Below are 19,221 nucleotides of genomic sequence, written 5' to 3' on the forward strand. Positions count from 1 at the left end.
TTGACCTTCGTGTTGTTACCCTTGACTAGGGTTCCTTGGAGAATGTCATTGCGCCGCTATTCATAGAATCTTAGTATATCTGGCACATGAACTTTCCTTAACTGGAGTGCAACGAATGGCAGAGTGGTCACTCGTGTACCAACTTGTGCATCTAATCTCCAGCGCCATCTGCTTCGTGGGTGCCCTAAGTATTCACGTGCCATGCATGCAGCCTTCCCTGGAAACCCTAACCCTAATGGGCCTTAACGCCTCCTAGGATTATCCATATGTGTTAAGCCTTCATGCATCATACATACGACGTGCATGGGTCCCTCGTGGCTTAGGCTTCCCACATATTTCTTGTCTTTAACTGTTATCTTAGCAAAAACTCTTGGGCCCACCTTACGTGGCCCCCTACGACGTCCTGACGACCGATGTCCGATCTTCTTCCCCCGCTGGTGAGGCTCGATATCGATCTCCAACATCTGGGCTTAGGATATAAATATCAAAGACTAACCAATTCCCTGGTAGGTGCGTATGGGGCCCACCTCACATGGCCCCCTTCCATTACCAAGCATTGGTGCGCGATGTTTGAGGTAAGCCTCTGGGCCGATGACCGATGGTCGGGACAGTTATGTTCGTGTCTAGTGGAGTTCTTCTTTGGTTTCTCACCTTAATTTTTTAATCTAAAAAATCTTAAACAAAAGAGTAACCTCTAAAATGTGCCAATCTAAAATCAACGCACATCAAGTCAAGTGCCTCTGCTACCCGCGGCTGCTGCCCCCGACACGTTACCTAGGCTCCAGAAACATGTACCTACTTTTGATGCACACACAAACCCTAATTGTAGCCCAAACCCCACGAGCCCAATTCACAACATTGCATCTTCACACTTTGAGGACAAAGTGGAATTTCCAGCGGATGACATTGTTAGAGAAGGGCCAAATGCCACAGGGAGGCTAAGTAGACAAGATAAACAACCTATATGGATGGATGACCACATAATGTAATAGGGGTAGTATAGTTAGTGAAAGTAAATGGGCTCACGTAAGCCCAAGTTTTGTTAACCTAAAACATCACCTATATAAGTGATATATTTTGGAAATAAAAGACAGAGAACTTTTACCCTAATTGTTAATTCTTAAGTACTCGTTAGTTGCAGTAGCTATTGTAGTTCACCCTATTAGAAACCGAGTACATGATTAACTTACCCGCATAAAAGATGTACTATTGAACTCATATGAAAAGCCAACTTATACAAGGTGTTTCCACATAAAAGAGCAATTCTATTGAATATGAGTGGTCTTAGATATGATCGATTTGACCATGCACTGAAATAAACTGGAGAAAATGTATGTCAGTTTATATTTTATAATCAGGAAAACTAAGAGCATGTGTTATTATTCTAATACACATTCAAAGCCTATGATGTTGTTGATAAACACAACTTCAATATCTTTTTTCTTCTCTTTTCTCTCTCCAAATTGCTATGAGAGCAAACACAAGAGTTGGTAATGCCTAAAAATACCATGCATATAACAATGAGTTTTTTCAATATGAAATTCAAGATGAAGTAAAGATTACTTAGAATTGATCATATTTTGGATATATATAATATATTATGATTAATAAGACTCTTAACCTCAATTGTTCTACATATTTCTTAGGTCCAGTTTGCTTCGGGACGATGAAAAAGGACGATGAAAAAGAAGCATTTACTGTGTGTAGGGAAAACGTAAATATCAATGCAAATAAAGTTAAAAACATACAGAAATCGAAAAAAAAAATCAATCAAAACTTTCTTCGCTAGATTGCGAAGAAAGTTGTAATTTACTAAATAAATATATATTAATTTAATTAATTAATTATAATTTACTTTCTGTACCGCCCAGGTAGTCGGAAGTGATGACGTGGCAGCAAGCTATTATGTAGGCGTGTTGAGCAGGGCTCATGGCTGGCAGAAGGGAAGGAAGTCGGGGGGCTCGTGTAGTCGCCAGTCCTTAAGTTGGCGTGCTCCGATCTCTAGCATACCTAAACCGGCGGTCACCGGGTTTGAGATGAAGTCGCCGGATGCGAACCTAGGCGACCAAGTGATTAGAGATCGCCGAAAGAAGGACATCGCCGAAGGATCAAGGAAGCTTGTTCCAAGCTTTCGAAGCAGAGGATAAAGTCGTCAGATAGTCATTCCCTAGCTAGCCAGAGGTTGAGGTCGGGGAACAGCTTACCCGAACATGCACGATGAAGCAAGTGAAGTAGATCATGAAGGCGGCCGACGAGACCACAGGGAAGGTGTGTATGAAGGCACCCGTACTCACCACGCAAAAGAGATCACGCTCCAAGGCAGCTATGCGCTGAGTTGTTTCATGCATAAGTAACTTAGCCAAAAGCCTGAAGAGTAAGAAGTGGCGCCCAAGTCAAGGATGCTCCAGATGGTGACACGTGTACAGCTGGATGCAAGCCACGTGTCCAGATGTGTAACTGTCAGGAGAGAGAAAGTGCACAGGTATATAAGAGATTCTAACGAACTTTTGAGGTACGCGCGTTTTAGAATACTTCTTTTACGCTTGCGAGAACTTGAGTACACTGAGAGAGAATTTTGCACGGTTCCTGAAAGTTCTTAGTTTTCTCTTAGTATTTTGGTGGTTCAGTCGCTGACTTGGGCGTCGGAGCGTGATAGGCCGCAGCGGCGCCGTTCTGTCTTTTGCAGGTTCTTGAGGTGGATCAACGCGAAGGACGGAAGCTAACACGGCGCAAAGTCGATCCAGATTTGACGAGGCAAGGCTCTTGCGTCTTGGTCAACAGGCAGGATCATCAGGCGCCCACCATGGGGCAGTGTAAAACCTGTTCCCATCCACAGCGTGAGTTCTTGGAGTTTCTGCAGTTTCTGTGTGGTTGTGTGCTGGTGCAACCATTTTCCGCCGTTCATTCAAGCTTTGTTCGGTAGATTCGTGTTTTTCACCGTTCGTTCGAGGTTTTGTTCGGAGAATTGAGGTTTTTCCCCGTTCGTGTGAGTTCTTGTTCGGTGAGGAGAAGTTTTTCGCTGTTTACGTGAGTTTTAATCGGTGAGATCGAAGCTTCGCCGTTTGTTTGGATTCTCGACCGGTGAATCAGAGGTTTTGGTGGAGAAGCGGTGGTTTGCGATGGAGCTGCGAGTTTCTGCGAAGGTTTTTGCTGATTGAGTTCGCGTTCTTGAAGTTCTTTGGAGTTTACGAAGTTCTGACCGATTGATTGCTGGATCGATCGTTGCTGAAGGAGGTTTTGTTCGTCGCCCATTGTGATCTGCTAAGTTTTCATGAGAAAGATGAGAAGCAAGCGTTCAAGTCCAGTCGTGCCAGTTGCTGCTGAAGGCGCCATGACTATGGCGCAGATGGTGGAGATCATGCGTGCGCTGCAGGCGAATGTGGAAGCCTCGCGCATAGAGCAGGCAAGGATGCATGAGGACCTAGTCGCCTCTCAGGCCAGGAATGAAGAGCTCAGCAAAGTAACTAAGGAATTGCGCCAAGCTCTTCAGGAGCAGAGAGGGCGCCTAGTTGCTGAAGAGGTCGCACCGTCGTCGCCATCTCGCCTTGATTCACCTCAAGAACCTGCAAAAGACAGAACGGCGCCGCTGCGGCCGATCACGCTCCGACGTCCAAGTCAGCGACTGAACCACCAAATACTAAGAGAAAACTTAAGAACTCTCAGGAACCGTGCAAAATTCTCTCTCAGCGTACTCAAGCTCTCGCAAGCGTAAAGAAGTAATCTAAACGTGCGTACCTCAGAAGTTCGTTAGAATCTCTTATATACCTGTGCACTTTCTCTCTTCTGACAGTTACACATCTGGACACGTGGCTCGCATCCAGCTGTACACGTGTCACCATCTGGAGCATCCTTGACTTGGGCGCCACTTCTTACTCTTCAGGCTTTTGGCTAAGTTACTTATGCATGAAACAACTCGGCGCATAGCTGCCTTGGAGCGTGATCTCTTCTGCGTGGCGAGTACGGGTGCCTTCATACACACCTTCCCTGTGGTCTCGCCGGCCGCCTTCATGATCTACTTCTCTTGCTTCACCGTGCATGTTCAGGTAAGCTGTTCCCCGACCTCAACTTCTGGCTAGCTAGGGAATGACTATCTGACGACTTTATCCTCAGCTTCGAAAGCCTGGAACAAGCTTTCATGTTCTTTCGGCGATGTCCTTCTTTCGGCGATCTCTAACCACTAGGTCGTCTGGGTTCGCATCCGGCGACTTCATGTCAAACCCGGTGACCGCCGATTTAGGTATGCTAGAGATCGGAGCATGCCAACTTAATAACTGGCGACTACACGAGCCCCCCGACTTCCTTCCCTTCTGCCAGTCATGAGCCCTGCTTAACACGCCTACATAATAGCTTGCTTCCACGTCATCACTTCCGACCACCTGGGCGGTACACAAGCCCCTCAGTCTTAAGCGAAGACTTGTCCAGCGAAAAGACTAAGTGGTCACGTCACTACCGATCTACGTGGCGCTGGCACAGAATTCCAAGCGTTCGTACCTTCTGCTTTTCTGACGCTCCACCAAACACCTTTCCAATCGCTCGACACGTGGCTTCATCAACGGTCATCTTTAGCTGTCGTTTACGCTTCCAAAAATCGTTTGAAAAACCCTTAAACCCTTTTCATTTTTACTGTTTCATCATCTTTCTGCCTTCGAAACGCTCTGAGTCTTCTCTGCAAACCCACGACGCTCTTCGACTCTCTCAATCCCCAACTCCCTTCAACGCTTATCTGATCATCGAAAGGTATCTCTTTTACTCCCTCTGCTGATACTTGCTACATTTTAACCGATTCGCATCATCCATTAACTGTCTGGTGCATACGCTGTGGGTTGTTTCTTCTTCTTCTCCCTTTTCGTAACTTAGGGCTTCGTCTTCCATTACTTTCATCACAACGAACTTTCGTTCGTTCGTTTTCATCCTTCGTTCACAATCGAGTCGACCTCTACGACCTTCGCTCATCTTTCTTTTCCTTTTTCCTTTGCAGTTCCCGCGATGGCTCGTACAAAGACCACCGCGAATCCTCCTCCTTCGTCGCGAAACCCTCCATCCCAAGCGCATAACCTACCGCGAGCACCTGGTGCTCCCTCTTCCCAGGCTGAAAGGCCTGCAACCTCTCGCCCCAACCTTGCTCAGGCAACTCCACCAGTCGCCGGAGGAGCCTCCATTCCCTCTCCAGACTACAAGAAGCTATACCCATGGGCCACCTCAACTTTGCTGAAGGAGACTTCTTCAGTAAACTCTGCTCTGGCGGTGCTTCGGTTGAAGAAAGGGGACGAACCCAACCTCTCGTTCCACAAGGAGCACGATGACAAACTGACGGTGCTGCCTTGCCCTCCTGATGTGCCGATCTGCGCGGATGGCAAGGGGAACTACGGCGAGTTGTTCTGCTTTGTGTACACTACCCTCTTCATGAAGGTGAAACTCAGGTTTCCCTTCACCCGTTTTGAACGGGAACTTTTGACCGAGCTCGACATCGCCGCCGCCCAGCTCCATCCAAACAGCTGGGCATTCGTGCGGGCGTTTCAAATTATGTGCGCGCATTTGGGACTACCGGCCTCGGTAGATGTCTTCCTTTTCCTGTTCGAGGCCAAGAACCCTGGAGGTCGCCTTTGGGTGAGCCTGAACAGAATCGCTGGGAGGTCGATCCTCTCTATCTTCCAGCAATCCTACAAAGATTGGAAGGGTAAGTTCGTTCAAGTGCGCCAAAATGACCGAGACCCTTCGCTGCTCGATGGCTTTCCCTTGTACTGGGTAAACAAGGGAAATAAGGACTCCAAGGGAAGCTTCAGAAGGCCAAGAAGTCCTGACAACATGGGCGAGTTGGACAAGGATCTATGCCTCTTCTGGAAAAGCGTGGCAACCGCTAATATAACCTTTCCCACCTCTGCAATAATCACCTTCGAGTTCCTCGAGAGCCAACTCGAAGCTCACATAGGTTAGCACTTACTTCGACCTTTAGGTTTTATCTTGTGCTGCATCTCTGTTATCTATTATTGGGCGTTCTTCTTGTTGCGCACTAGACCTGGTTTTCATTCCTGCACCATTTGTTTGTCTCATGCGCACATGTACTCATATATTTTACCTTTGCCTTTGCGCTTACTTGTGTATTCTTGCACTATGCAGATCTCATGCTGGGCAAAGGCAAGTTGGCTGAATTGAGGGCGCTCGCCCGAACCCACAAATTGGCATCGGGTTCTCAAACCGTGCCAAACTCGGTGGTGGAGATCGTCGCTGCCCAGGGCAGATCGCCCCCTCAAGGCCCAACTCCTCCAGAAGCACTGCCTGCTCCTCAACGAAAGAAACTCATCTTGAGGAAACCAAAGAGGAAAACTCCTCAAGTGGTCCAAGAAGATGAAGAAGAGGACGATGAGGCAACTGAGGATGGCCTCATCACCAAAAGGAGAAGGGTGACACCTTCTTCACCACCTGCTCCACCCGCTCTTCCAACACCAACACCGCCTTCTCCCCCAGCTCCAACACCGCCAGTCCAAGCAGTACCTTTGGCAGCTGCACTTCCTGCGATTGAAGGCAACGAGCCCAACTTCATGGAGAACCCTCCGAGCGCCTCCACGCCATTCGTATCCGCTGGAGAGGGTCCTCCTTCAACTGCCTCAATCGCCGAAGATGCGCCAGGTGGGGATGAAGGCGCTCATAACTCGCCAATAATCATCACCGAGTCCCCCACGTCATCACCACGCCAAGAAGCCCAAACTCAACAACCAATCCAAGAGGGCGGTGGTGAGAGCCAGCACCAGGCTCCTTCAACACCTCCACCAACAGCGGTTGCAAACCTTCCCCTCGTGGTCAAAGGAATCTGGGGGCCCTTCACAGCTAGGCTTAAAATAATGGCAGAGGACCTCCCCTCTATCATAACAAAAGTTGTGGAGAGCTCCAACAAGAAACTTCAGGATGATATCTCCACACTCGAAGAGGAGAATCGCCTGATAAGAATCGAGGCGGAGAAGTTATCTTGCAACCTTATGATGGCGAAAATCGAACACTCGAGGGTGGAGGACGCCATGAGCACCGAGCTGAGGGTGGCGCGTAAGGAGGCCACCGATCTGCGCCAGAAGCTGCACTTCCTAGCTCAAGAGAAAATCGAGCTGGAGAGCAAGCTGGTCCCCTACCGTCTCAAGGTGGCTGACCTGGAGGCATCAATAAAAGCGGATGCAGCCAAGGTAGAGAACCTTGAGAAGAGGTCAGTTGATCGGGAGGTTCTCTTAGGAAAAGTTGAGAAGGAGATGGACGACGCCGTGGCTGAGCTCGCCGAAGCCAGAGAGGAGAATGCAAAGATCGCTGCAGAGCTGGGCCAGGCGCGGGAGGAAAACAAGAAGGTTGCTGAAGACCTCGCTCAGACTCGCAGGGAAACTGAAGAACTGAAGAAGCGAGCTGACGAGCTTAAGCAGCAAACCGAGGGGCTCAAGCAACAAAACGAAGAGCTTGAGCTGAGCTCCGCCCAAGTCCTCGCCGCTGGGTTTGACGCCGCCCTGGAGCAATTCGCCTGCCAGTACCCCGATCTGGACCTCTCCATGGTGTCAATATGCAACAAAGTGGTGGATGGGAAGATCTTTCCTTCTGAAGATTAGCTGCTTCCCTCCATCACTTATCTGCCTATTTGCTTTGCACAAACTTTGTAATAACTTTCTTTCTTTGTATTTGAACTGATGCCACTTTTATCATAAATTTTCTGCTTCTTCATATTATCTTTCTGTTTGCTTTGCTTCTTTTTGTAAAAATCGCTTAAACGAACTTAACTTAGCGATTCTGCGGGCGTAATTGTTTACTTACTGCTTCGAACTCGATCAAGCTATCAACTCTCGAACGATAGCATCTTAATAACTTGTGAACTGATCTGCCCCATCAAAACGGGCCCTTACTCTCGCCATCGCTTGAATTTCTTCTGACCGCCAAAGAGTCTTGGCGATACCAGCTTCCTTCCGCCTTCATAACTTGGCCATTGTTCCCTTACCTAGGGGTAGAGGCGCCTTTCGGATCCTTCTCTACCTTCCCTGAGTTTCAGACCAATAAGCCGGATAGCTAGGCGTTCTCTTCGAACCTACCTTAGCTATCCTTTAAACTTCTTCCACCCTTCACACCGTACCTGAACTCGTTCGAGACGAGAAGGATTTTAACTTGCCTGAACTCGCTCGACGGCGAGAAGGTCTTTAACTCGCCTGAACTCGCTCGACGGCGAGAAGGTCTTTAACTCGCCTGAACTCGCTCGACGGCGAGAAGGTCTTTAACTTGCCTGAACTTGCTCGACGACGAGAAGGTCTTTTATCTCGTGCCTCTACATTGCCCCAGGGGCTACATCTTCTCTCCCCTGGAGGCACTGAGGACTTTTTACTGGTGCCTCTACATTGCCCCAAGGGCTACATCTTCTCTCCCCTGGAAGCACTGAGGACTTTTTCTCTTTCTCGCCTGCACTCGCTCGACGGCGAGGAGGTCTTTACCTCTTTCTCGCCTCAGGACGCGCGAGGGCGTTGAGGTCTTTTAAACGCTGCTGGTGCCTCCGATCGCCGAAAGACGATGAGGACTTTTAACTTTAACTGATGCCGCCAATCGCCGAAAAGCGATGGGGTCTTTTAACTTTTAGAAAGCATGCAACATAACTTCAACTCGCCTTAAATCACATACGAGTGACAAGGTCTTTTTTCAAAACTTTCGTAATAACGATAAGCATGCAATCTAAAACACTTTGAACTTTGAAAAACTCTTCTTTATTGGGTGGCCTCATTAAAAACCCTCCTTAGGGAAAAAAGAGTGCCCCTTCAAACTGTTTTAACAGAAAGCTTGTAAACTCTTCGTGTTTGTTTCTACTTACAAAGATTTTAACTGTAATATAACTTGAGGTGCGTGGCGTTCCAAGTGCGAGGAATCGCCCCTCCTTCCAATGTTTCTAAGCGGTAGGCGCCGTTCCCGAGCGCCGCGGTTATTCTGAACGGTCCCGTCCACTTAGGCGACAACTTGTTCTCCATCTCGTACTGGTGGGCCTTCCTCATCACCAGGTCGCCTTCTTTAAACTGCCTTGGCATCACCTTTGAGTTATACCCTCGTTCAATCCTTCTTTTCACTGCCTCAGCCTTTACTCTCGCCTCCTCCCTGACCTCATCCAGCAAATCCAGATTCAGCCTTCTTTCCTCGTTCGAGTCTTCTGCTACAAAGTTCTGGAATCTCGGCGAGCTCTCCTGGATTTCCATTGGAATCATTGCGTCGCACCCATAGACCAAGCTAAACGGGGTCTCATCGGTTCCTGACTACTCGGTGGTGTGGTACGCCCAAACTATACGGGGTACCTCCTCAGCCCACGATCCCTTGGCTTTCTCTAGTCTTCTCTTCAGGCCTCTTAGCAATACCCGATTGGCGCACTCTACTTGGCCATTTGTCTGAGGGTGCTCGACGGATGCAAATACTTGTTGAATTCCCACCCCTTCGCACAGCTTCTTCAACAGGTGACTTGCAAACTGAGTCCCGTTGTCCGACACCAGGCGCTTAGGCACACCAAACCGACACACGATGTTCTTCCACACGAAGCTCTCGATCTTGTGTGCGGTGATCTGGGCCATTGGTTCTGCTTCGATCCACTTGGTGAAATATTCAATTGCCACCACCAAGTACTTCATCTGCCTGATCGCCAATGGGAAAGGTCCTAGAATGTCGATCCCCCACGTGTGACACGGCCAAGGGCTGTAAATCGAGTTCAACTCTTCGGGAGGCGCTTTGTGCCAATCGGTGTGCTGCTGACATTGCTTGCAACACTGTGCGTACTTCTTGCAGTCCTCCCTCATTGTAGGCCAATAGTAACCTGCACGGAGGGTTCTTGCGGCCAGAGCTCGACCCCCGACGTGACTTCCACATATCCCTTCATGGAGCTCAGCCATGATTCTGGTACATTTCTCTCCGTGCACACATTCCAGGAGTGGGTGTGTGAACCCAAACCTATACAACTCGCCATCAATCATTGTGAACTTGCTAGAATTCTTCTTTATCTTCCTAGCCTCCGTCGGATCTAGCGGGAGAAGGCCATCTGCCAGGCATCGCTGGTACTATGTTATCCACGTGTCTAGCTCATGCGTAGCGCAGACCTGCGTCATGTTCACCCTCTCTCCCTGACATGCTCTTATTCTCGGCGATCTCAAGGTCTCCTGAGTCAAAGACCTGTGACTCTTCGCCGCTTTCTCCGTCGACTTGCTTCTTTGAAGAACCAGGTGATCTGCCACAAATGCTCTAGGCGTCTTCAGAGTTTCTTGGATCACCGTCCTCTGCCTACCCCCCTTGCCCGAACTGGCGAGCTTCGCTAGCAAGTCTGCGCGGGCATTCTGCTCTCTGGGCATATGCACCACTTCAAAGGAGACAAGGGAACTCTTCAACTCCTGCACATACTCCAGGTAAGCCACCATTTGTGGATCCTTGGCCTGGAACTGGCCTGTTACTTGTCCCGTGACCAGCAGCGAGTCACTCTTAGCCATCAGCACCCTAGCTCCCATCTCCTTGGCCAGCAAGATTCCGGCGATCAGCGCCTCATACTCTGCTTGATTGTTGCTGGCTTTGAAGGCAAACCTCAGGGACTGCTCAATCAGCACGCCGTTGGGCCCTTCCAAGATGACTCCAGCACCGCTACCCTGCTGGTTCGACGATCCGTCCACCGAGAGCACCCAACGGAAATCATCCCCCTCAACTCGCGCTGCTTCCGACGAGAGCTCGACCACGAAATCAGCGAAAATCTGCCCCTTGATCGGCCTCGGGGCTCATACTTGATATCGAACTCCGACAGCTCCACCGCCCACTTCACCATCCTCCCAGCTACATCGGGCTTCTTCAGAACCTTCTGGATGGGCAAGTCGGTCATCACCAGTATTGTAAAACTGTGAAAATAGTGGCGCAACCTCCTCACCGAAAATACCACAGCCAGCGCAGCTTTCTCCAAGGCCTGATACCTCACCTCCGGGCCCTGCAGCACTTTGCTGACGAAATAAATAGGCTTCTGAGCCTGGTCCTGGTCTTGGGCGAGCACCGCACTCACCGCCCTCTCAGTCACAGCAAAATACAACCTGAGAGGGGTCCCCACCAACGGTTTGCACAAAACCGGCGGGCTCGCCAGGTACTCTTTAAGATTGACGAAGGCCTCTTCACTCTCCTTCGTCCAGGCAAACTTGTTGTTCCGCCTTAAACACTGGAAATACGGATGGCCCTTCTCTCCGCTAGCTGATACGAAACGAGACAGGGCGGCCATCCGACCTGTAAGTTGCTGCACCTCCTTCACGGTAGCCGGGCTCCTCATCGCCAAGATGGCAGCACACTTATCAGGATTGGCCTCTATCCCTCTTTCGGTTAAGAGGAATCCCAAGAACTTCCCCGCCTCCACGTCAAAAATGCACTTCTCGGGGTTCAGCTTTAACCTGAACTTGGCGATTGTGGTGAACAACTCCTCCAAGTCCGCAACGTGCTTGCTCTTCTCCGGCGAGGTCACGACCATATCATCCACGTACGCTTGCACATCCACTCCTGGAATGTGTGCACGGAGAGAAATGTACAAGAATCATGGCCGAGCTCCATGAAGGGATATGCGGAAGTCACGTCGGGGGTCGAGCTCTGGCCGCAAGAACCCTCCGTGCAGGTTACTACTGGCCAACAATGAGGGAGGACTGCAAGAAGTATGCACAGTGTTGCAAGCAATGTCAGCAGCACGCCGATTGGCACAAAGCGCCTCCCGAGGAGTTGAAGTTGATTTACAGCCCTTGGCCGTTTCATACGTGGGGGATCGACATTATGGGACCTTTCCCATTGGCGATCAGGCAGATGAAGTACTTGGTGGTGGCAATTGAATATTTCACCAAGTGGACCGAAGCAGAACCAGTGGCCCAGATCACCGCACACAAGATCGAGAGCTTTGTATGGAAGAACATCGTGTGCCGGTTTGGTGTGCCTAAGCGCCTGGTGTCGGACAACGGGACTCAGTTTGCAAGTCACCTGTTGAAGAAGCTGTGCGAAGGTGATGGAGATCAAGCTCAAGAGGACATGGAGGCCAATCAACAAGATCAAGACAAGGTGGAGACACAAATAGAAGACGCCCATGGAGGTCAAAGTCCACCTCAAAGGATTACAAGAAGCATGTTCAAAGCTTTGGGAGCTAGAGGACATTTATTTTCTCTTTTTGTAATTTCTTTAGTTGAAGGTGCTTAGAGGGAAACATTAGAATCCTCTTTTGTTTTAGCATCTTTTAGGCTTTAGTTAGGAGCTTTAGGGGGGTGTATTAGTAGATAGGTGTAGGAGTAGAATAGGAGGTGCCAAAGTGAAGGAAAGAGTCACACCTTCCTCATGCATGGAATAGGCGCCGGTTCTAGAATGTTTTGGGAGGGTATTTTGAAATTGTTTAGCTTGCATTTTCAGCACCTTAGGCTATAAATAGAGGTGCTCTCTTTGTAAAATTGAGATTGGAATTAATCTAAGAAAACTCTACTCAAATTTTGAGTGAACTTTGGATGTGTTGCATGAACATTTCTTTTGGCCTCATATGCATAAACATGTTCATAGTTTGTGTGATAAATGCATAGCTTGCCGCAAAGCTAAGTCTAAAATGCATCCCCATGGTCTTTATACTCCTCTTCCTATTCCTTCAATGCCTTGGGTAGATATATCTATGGATTTCATCTTAGGCTTACCCAAGACATAAAAGGGAAAGGACTCCATTTTTGTGGTAGTGGATCGTTTTTCAAAGATGGCTCACTTTATTCCTTGCCACAAAGTGGATGATGCATGCCACATTGCAAACCTCTTCTTCCAAGAAGTGGTTCGCTTGCATGGGATTCCTAGGTCTATAGTGTCCGATAGAGATCCTAAGTTCTTGAGTCACTTTTGGAAGACCTTGTGGGGCAAGCTTGGAACTAAGCTTTTATTTTCTACCACTTGCCACCCACAAACTGATGGTCAAACCGAGGTGGTGAATAGAACTTTGGGACAACTATTGAGATGCTTTATTTCGGGGAATCCTAGAGTGTGGGAGAATTTACTACCCCATGTTGAGTTTGTATATAACCGAGTAGTAAATTTTACCACCTCCCATTGTCCTTTTGAGGTGGTCTATGGGTTTAATCCCCTAACACCTCTTGATCTTCTTCCTATTCCCCTTCTTGGAGATGTCTTGTGCAAAGATGGGGATGAAAAGGCTTCTTTTGTGAAAACTTTGCATAAAGACATCAAGAAGAGAATTGAGAAGAAGGTTGGCAAGTATGCTGAACTTGCCAATAAAAGGAGAAAAGCATTGTTGTTTGATGAGGGCGATTGGGTTTGGCTTCACTTGAGGAAGGATCGTTTTCCTACTCAAAGGAAGTCCAAACTAATGCCTCGAGGGGATGGACCTTTCCAAGTCCTCAAGAGGATTAATGACAATGCTTATGAGTTAGATATGCCTGATACATTCTTAGGTAGTCATACTTTTAATGTCAGCGATCTAACTCCTTTTTCTGTAGGTCTCCAGAATTCGTGGTCGAATTCTCTCCAACTCGGGGAGTATGATGGAGATCAAGCTCAAGAGGACATGGAGGCCAATCAACAAGATCAAGACGAGGTGGAGGCACAAATAGAAGATGCCCATGGAGGTCAAAGTCCACCTCAAAGGATTACAAGAAGCATGTTCAAAGCTTTGGGAGCTAGAGGACATTTATTTTCTCTTTTTGTAATTTCTTTAGTTGAAGGTGCTTAGAGGGAAACATTAGAAACCTCTTTTGTTTTAGCATCTTTTAGGCTTTAGTTAGGAGCTTTAGGGGGGTGTATTAGTAGATAGGTGTAGGAGTAGAATAGGAGGTTCCAAAGTGAAGGAAAGAGTCACACCTTCCTCATGCATGGAATAGGCGCCGGTTCTAGAATGTTTTGGGAGGGAATTTTAAAATTGTTTAGCTTGCATTTTCAGCACCTTAGGCTATAAATAGAGGTGCTCTCTTTGTAAAATTGAGATTGGAATTAATCTAAGAAAACTCTACTCAAATTTTGAGTGAACTTTGGAGAGCTTTGAGCCTTCTTCTCTAGTCTTATCTTGATGGATCAATGGAGTCCTCAAGTGGCGGCATCACTCTCATCTAGGAGCATTCCACACTTCTAGTGGCGAGATCATCCATCCTCCTTCCATCTTCATGAGCATTTCTTCTCTCCTTCTTTTGTCCTCTTTCTATTGTTTGTGTTAGCTTGTGTTCTTCAGTTTTGGTTAGATGTTCTTGCTGTTTTTATGAGTTTTTGGTCGGCAGTTTTATAATTCTGTCCATTCATCTTGTTCCTTTGCTTTTCTTGCTCATTTGTTCGGTTCAATTTGACTACAATTGGTTCATCCAAATGAGTTTGGGATTTGGTACTAGTTTTTGGTGAGTTCTTGTCTTAGAACAAATGATCCAACTCTAAGAAAAGTGCCTCTATAATGTCCAACTCAAGGTGATTCCTAAGAAGGTCAAGAACCTTTCTCTATATGGCTAGTGGAATCACATCAGAAGGGGTGGGAATTCAACAAGTATTTGCATCCGTCGAGCACCCTCAGACAAATGGCCAAGTAGAGTCCGCCAATCGGGTATTGCTAAGAGGCTTCAAGAGAAGGCTGGAGAAAGCCAAGGGATCGTGGGCTGAGGAGGTACCCCGCATAGTTTGGGCGTACCACACCACCGAGCAGTCAGGAACCCATGAGACCCCGTTTAGCTTGGTCTATGGGTGCGAGGCAATGATTCCAGTAGAAATCCAGGAGAGCTCGCCGAGATTCCAGAACTTTGTAGCAGAAGACTCGAATGAGGAAAGAAGGCTGAATCTGGATTTGCTGGATGAGGTCAGGGAGGAGGCGAGAGTAAAAGCTGAGGCAGTGAAAAGAAGGATTGAACGAAGGTATAACTCGAAGGTGATGCCAAGGCAGTTTAAAGAAGGCGACCTGGTGATGAGGAAGGCCCACCAGTACGAGATGGAGAACAAGTTGTCGCCTAAGTGGACGGGACCGTTCAGAATAACCGAGGCGCTCGGGAACGGCGCCTACCGCTTAGAAACATTGGAAGGAGGGGCGATTCCTCGCACTTGGAACGCCACGCACCTCAAGTTATATTACAGTTAAAAGCTTTGTAAGTAAAAACAAACACGAAGAGTTTGCAAGCTTTCTGTTTAAACAGTTTGAAGGGGGCACTCTTTTTTCCCTAAGCAGGGTTTTTAATGAGGCCACCCAATAAAGAAGAGTTTTTCAAAGTTTAAAGTGTTTTAGATTGCATGCTTGTTGTTGTTACGAAAGTTTTGAAACAAGACCTTGTCACTCGTATGTGATTTAAGGCGAGTTTGAAGTTATGTTGCATGCTTTCTAAAAAGTTTTTAAGTCCCCATCGCTTTTCGGTGATTGGCGGCATCAGTTAAAGTTAAAAGTCCTCATCGTCTTTCGGCGATCAGAGGCACCAGCAACGTTTAAAAGACCTCAACGCCCTCGCGCATCCTGAGGCGAGAAAGAGATAAAGACCTCTTCGCCGTCGAGCGAGTGCAGGCGAGAAAGAGATAAAGTCCTCAGTGCATCCAGGGGGGAGGAGATGTACGCCCTGGGCAAGTTGAGGCACCGGTTAAAGTCCTCCTCGACTTTGTGCGAGTGCAGGCGAGAGCAAGTTAAAAGCCCTCAGTGCATCCAGGGAAGAGGAGATGTAATGCCTGGGCAAAGTAGAGGCATCAGATAAAGTCCTTCTCGCCGTCGAGCGAGTTCAGGCGAGATAAAGTCCTTCTCGCCGTCGAGCGAGTTCAGGCAAGCTAAAGACCTTCTTGCCGTCGAGCGAGTTCAGGCAAGATAAAGACCTTCTCGCCGTCGAGCGAGTTCAGGCAAGATAAAATCCTTCTCGTCTCGAACGAGTTCAGGTACGGTGTGGAGGGTGGAAGAAGTTTAAAGGATAGCTAAGGTAGGTTCGAAGAGAACGCCTAGCTATCCGGCTTATTGTTCTGAAACTCAGGGAGGTAGAGAAGGATCCGAAAGGAGCCTCTACCCCCAGATGAGGGAACAATAGCCGAGCTATGAAGGCAAAAGGAGGCTTACATCGCCGGGGCCCGATGGCGATCAGAGGAGATTCAGGCGATGGCAAGAGCAAGGGCCCGTTTTGATGGAGCAGGTCAGGTGAACTATGTCTTAAACTATCAGTTGGATTGAAACTTGTTGTTTAGTAAGTAGTTTCACGTTGAAGCTCGTTGCCTTAAGTTCACAAGTTATTAGAATGCTATCGCTCGAAAGTTGATAGTTTGGTCGAGTTCGAAGCAGTAAGTAAACAGTTGCGCCCGCAGAATCGCGAAGTTAAATTCGTTTAAACGGTTTTTACAAGGAGAAGCAAAGTAAACAGAGAGACTAGGTGCGAAAGCGAGGAAGTTATAATAAGAGCAGTATCAGTTCAAGTACATAAGAAGAGAGGAAAAATATTACAAGCAAAGCCTAAAGATGGTGCAAAAAGATATCAGGGAATAAGCGGCGGAGGGAGATGACTAATCTTCAGAAGGCACGATCTTCCCATCCACCACTTCGTTACAAATCGATATCATGGAGAGGTCAAGCTCGGGGTACTGGCAGGCGAATTGCTCCAGGGCGGCGTCAAACCCAGCGGCGAGGACTTGGGCGGAGCTTAGTTCGAGCTCTTCGTTTTGTTGTTTGAGCCCCTCGGTTTGCTGTTTCAGCTCGTCAGCTCGCTTCTTAAGTTCTTCAGTTTCCCTACGAGTCTGAGCGAGGTCTTCAGCAACCTTTTTGCTTTCCTCCCGCGCCTGGGCCAGCTCTGCAGCAATCTTTTCATTCTCCTATCTGGCTTCGGCGAGCTTAGCCACGACGTCATCCCTCTCCTTTTCAACCTTTCCTGGCGTGGTGGTGATGTGGGGCACTCAATAATGAGTATTGGCGAGTTGTGAGCGACTTCATCCCCACCTGGTGCAGCTTCAGCGATTGAGGCAGTTGAAGGAGGACCCTCTCCAGCAGATACGAATGGCGTGGAGGCGCTCGGAGGGTTCTCCATGAAGTTAGGCTCGTCGCCTTCAACCGCAGGAAGTGCAGCCGCCAAGGGTATTGCTTGGACTGGCGGTGTTGGAGCTGGGGGAGAGGGCGGTGTTGGTGTTGGGAGAGCAGGTGGTGAAGAAGGTGCCACCCTTCTCCTTTTGGTAATAAGGCCATCCTTTGTTGCCTCATCATCCTCATCCTCGTCTTCTTGAACCACTTGAGGAGTTTTCCTCTTTGGTTTCTTCAAGACGAGCTTCTTTCGTTGAGGGGCGGGCAGTGCCTCTGGAGGAGCTGAGCCTTGAGGGGGCGATCTGCCCTGGGCAGCGGCGATCTCCACCACCGAGTTTGGCACGGTTTGAGAACCCGATGCCAATTTGTGGGTTCGGGCGAGCGCCCTCAGTTCAGCTAACTTGCCTTTGCCCAGCATGAGATCTGCACAGTGCAAGAATATAGAAGTAAGCGCAAAGGCAAAGGTGAAATGTATGAGTACGTGTGCAAATAAGACAAACAAATGGTGCAGGAAATAAAAACCAAGTCTAGTGCGCAACAAACAGGACGCCCAATAATAGATAACAGAGATGCAGCACGAGGCGAAAACCTAAAAATCGAGGTAAAGTGCTAACCTATGTGAGCTTCGAGTTGGCCCTCGAGGAACTCGAAGGAGATTATTACAGAAGTGGGAAAGGTGATGTTAGCGGCGGCCACGCTTTTCCAGAAGAGGCATAGATCCTTGTCCAACTCGCCCATGTTGTCAGGACTTCTTGGCCTTCTGAAGCTGTCCTTAGAGTCCTTATTTCCCTTGTTTACCCAGTACAAGGGAAAGTCGTCGAGCAACGAAGGGTCTTGATCATTTTGACGCACTTGGACGAACTTTCCCTTTCAATCTTTGTAAGATTGCTGGAAGATTGAGAGGATCGATCTCCCAGCAATTCCGTTTAAGCTCACCCAGGGGCGATCTCCAGGATTCTTGGCCTCGAACAGGAAAAGGAATACGTCTACTAAGGCCGGTAGTCCCATATGCGTGCACATAATTTGGAACGCCCACACGAATGCCCAGCTATTGGGATGGAGCTAGGCGGCGGCAATGTTGAGCTCGGTTAATAACTCTCGTTCAAAACGAGTGAAGGGAAGCCTGAGTTTCACCTTCTTGAAAAGGGTAATGTACACGAAGCAGAACAACTCGCCATTGTTCCCCTTGTCATCCGCGCAGATTGGCACGTCAGGGGGGCAAGGCAGCACCATCAGTTTGTCGTCGTACTCCTTGTGGAACAAGAGGTTGGGTTCGTCCCCTTTCTTCAACCGTAGCACCGCCAACGCAGAGTTTACTGAAGAAGTCTCCTTCAGCAAAGTTGGGGTGGCCCATGGGTAAAGTTTCTTGTAGTCTGGAGTGGGAATGGAGGCTCCTCCGGCGACTGGTGGAGTTGCCTGAGCAAGGTTGGGACCAGATGCTCGCGGTAGGTTATGCGCTTGGGATGGAGGGTTTCGTGATGAAGGAGGAGGATTCGCGGTGGTCTTTGTACGAGCCATCGCGGGAACTGCAAAGGAAAAAGAAAAAGAAAGTTGAACGAAGGTTGTAGAGATCGACTCGATTGTGGACGAAGGATGAAAAACGAACGAATGAAAGTTCGTTGTGATGAAAGTAATGGAAGACGAAGCCCTAAGTTACGAAAAGGGAGAAGAAGAAGAAACAACCCACAGCGTATGCACCAGGCAGATAATGGATGATGCGAATCGGTTAAAATGCAGCAAATATCAACAGAGGAAGTAAAAGAGGTACCTTTCGATGATCAGATGAGCGTTGAAGGGAGTTGGGGATTGAGAGAGTCGAAGAGCTTCGTGGGTTTGCAGAGAAAACTCAGAGCGTTTTTGAGAAGGCAGAAAGATGATGAAACAGTAAAAATGAAAAGGGTTTAAGGGTTTTTCAAACGTTTTTGGAAGCGCAAACGACAGCTAAAGATGACCGTTGATGAAGCCACGTGTCGAGCGATTGGAAAAGGTGTTTGGTGGAGCGTCAGAAAAGCAGAAGGTACGAACGTTTGGAATTCTGCGCCAGCGCCACGTAGGTCGGCAGTGACGTGACCACTTAGTCTTTTCGCTGGACAAGTCTTCGCTTAAGACTGGGGGGCTTGTGTACCGCCCAGGTAGTCGGAAGTGATGACGTGGAAGCAAGCTATTATGTAGGCGTGTTGAGCAGGGCTCATGACTGGCAGAAGGGAAGGAAGTCGGGGGGCTTGTGTAGTCGCCAGTCCTTAAGTTGGCGTGCT

This window comes from Phaseolus vulgaris, chromosome 5 (genome assembly GCF_051622355.1).
Source record: "Phaseolus vulgaris cultivar YP4 chromosome 5, ASM5162235v1, whole genome shotgun sequence".
NCBI lineage: Eukaryota > Viridiplantae > Streptophyta > Magnoliopsida > Fabales > Fabaceae > Phaseolus > Phaseolus vulgaris.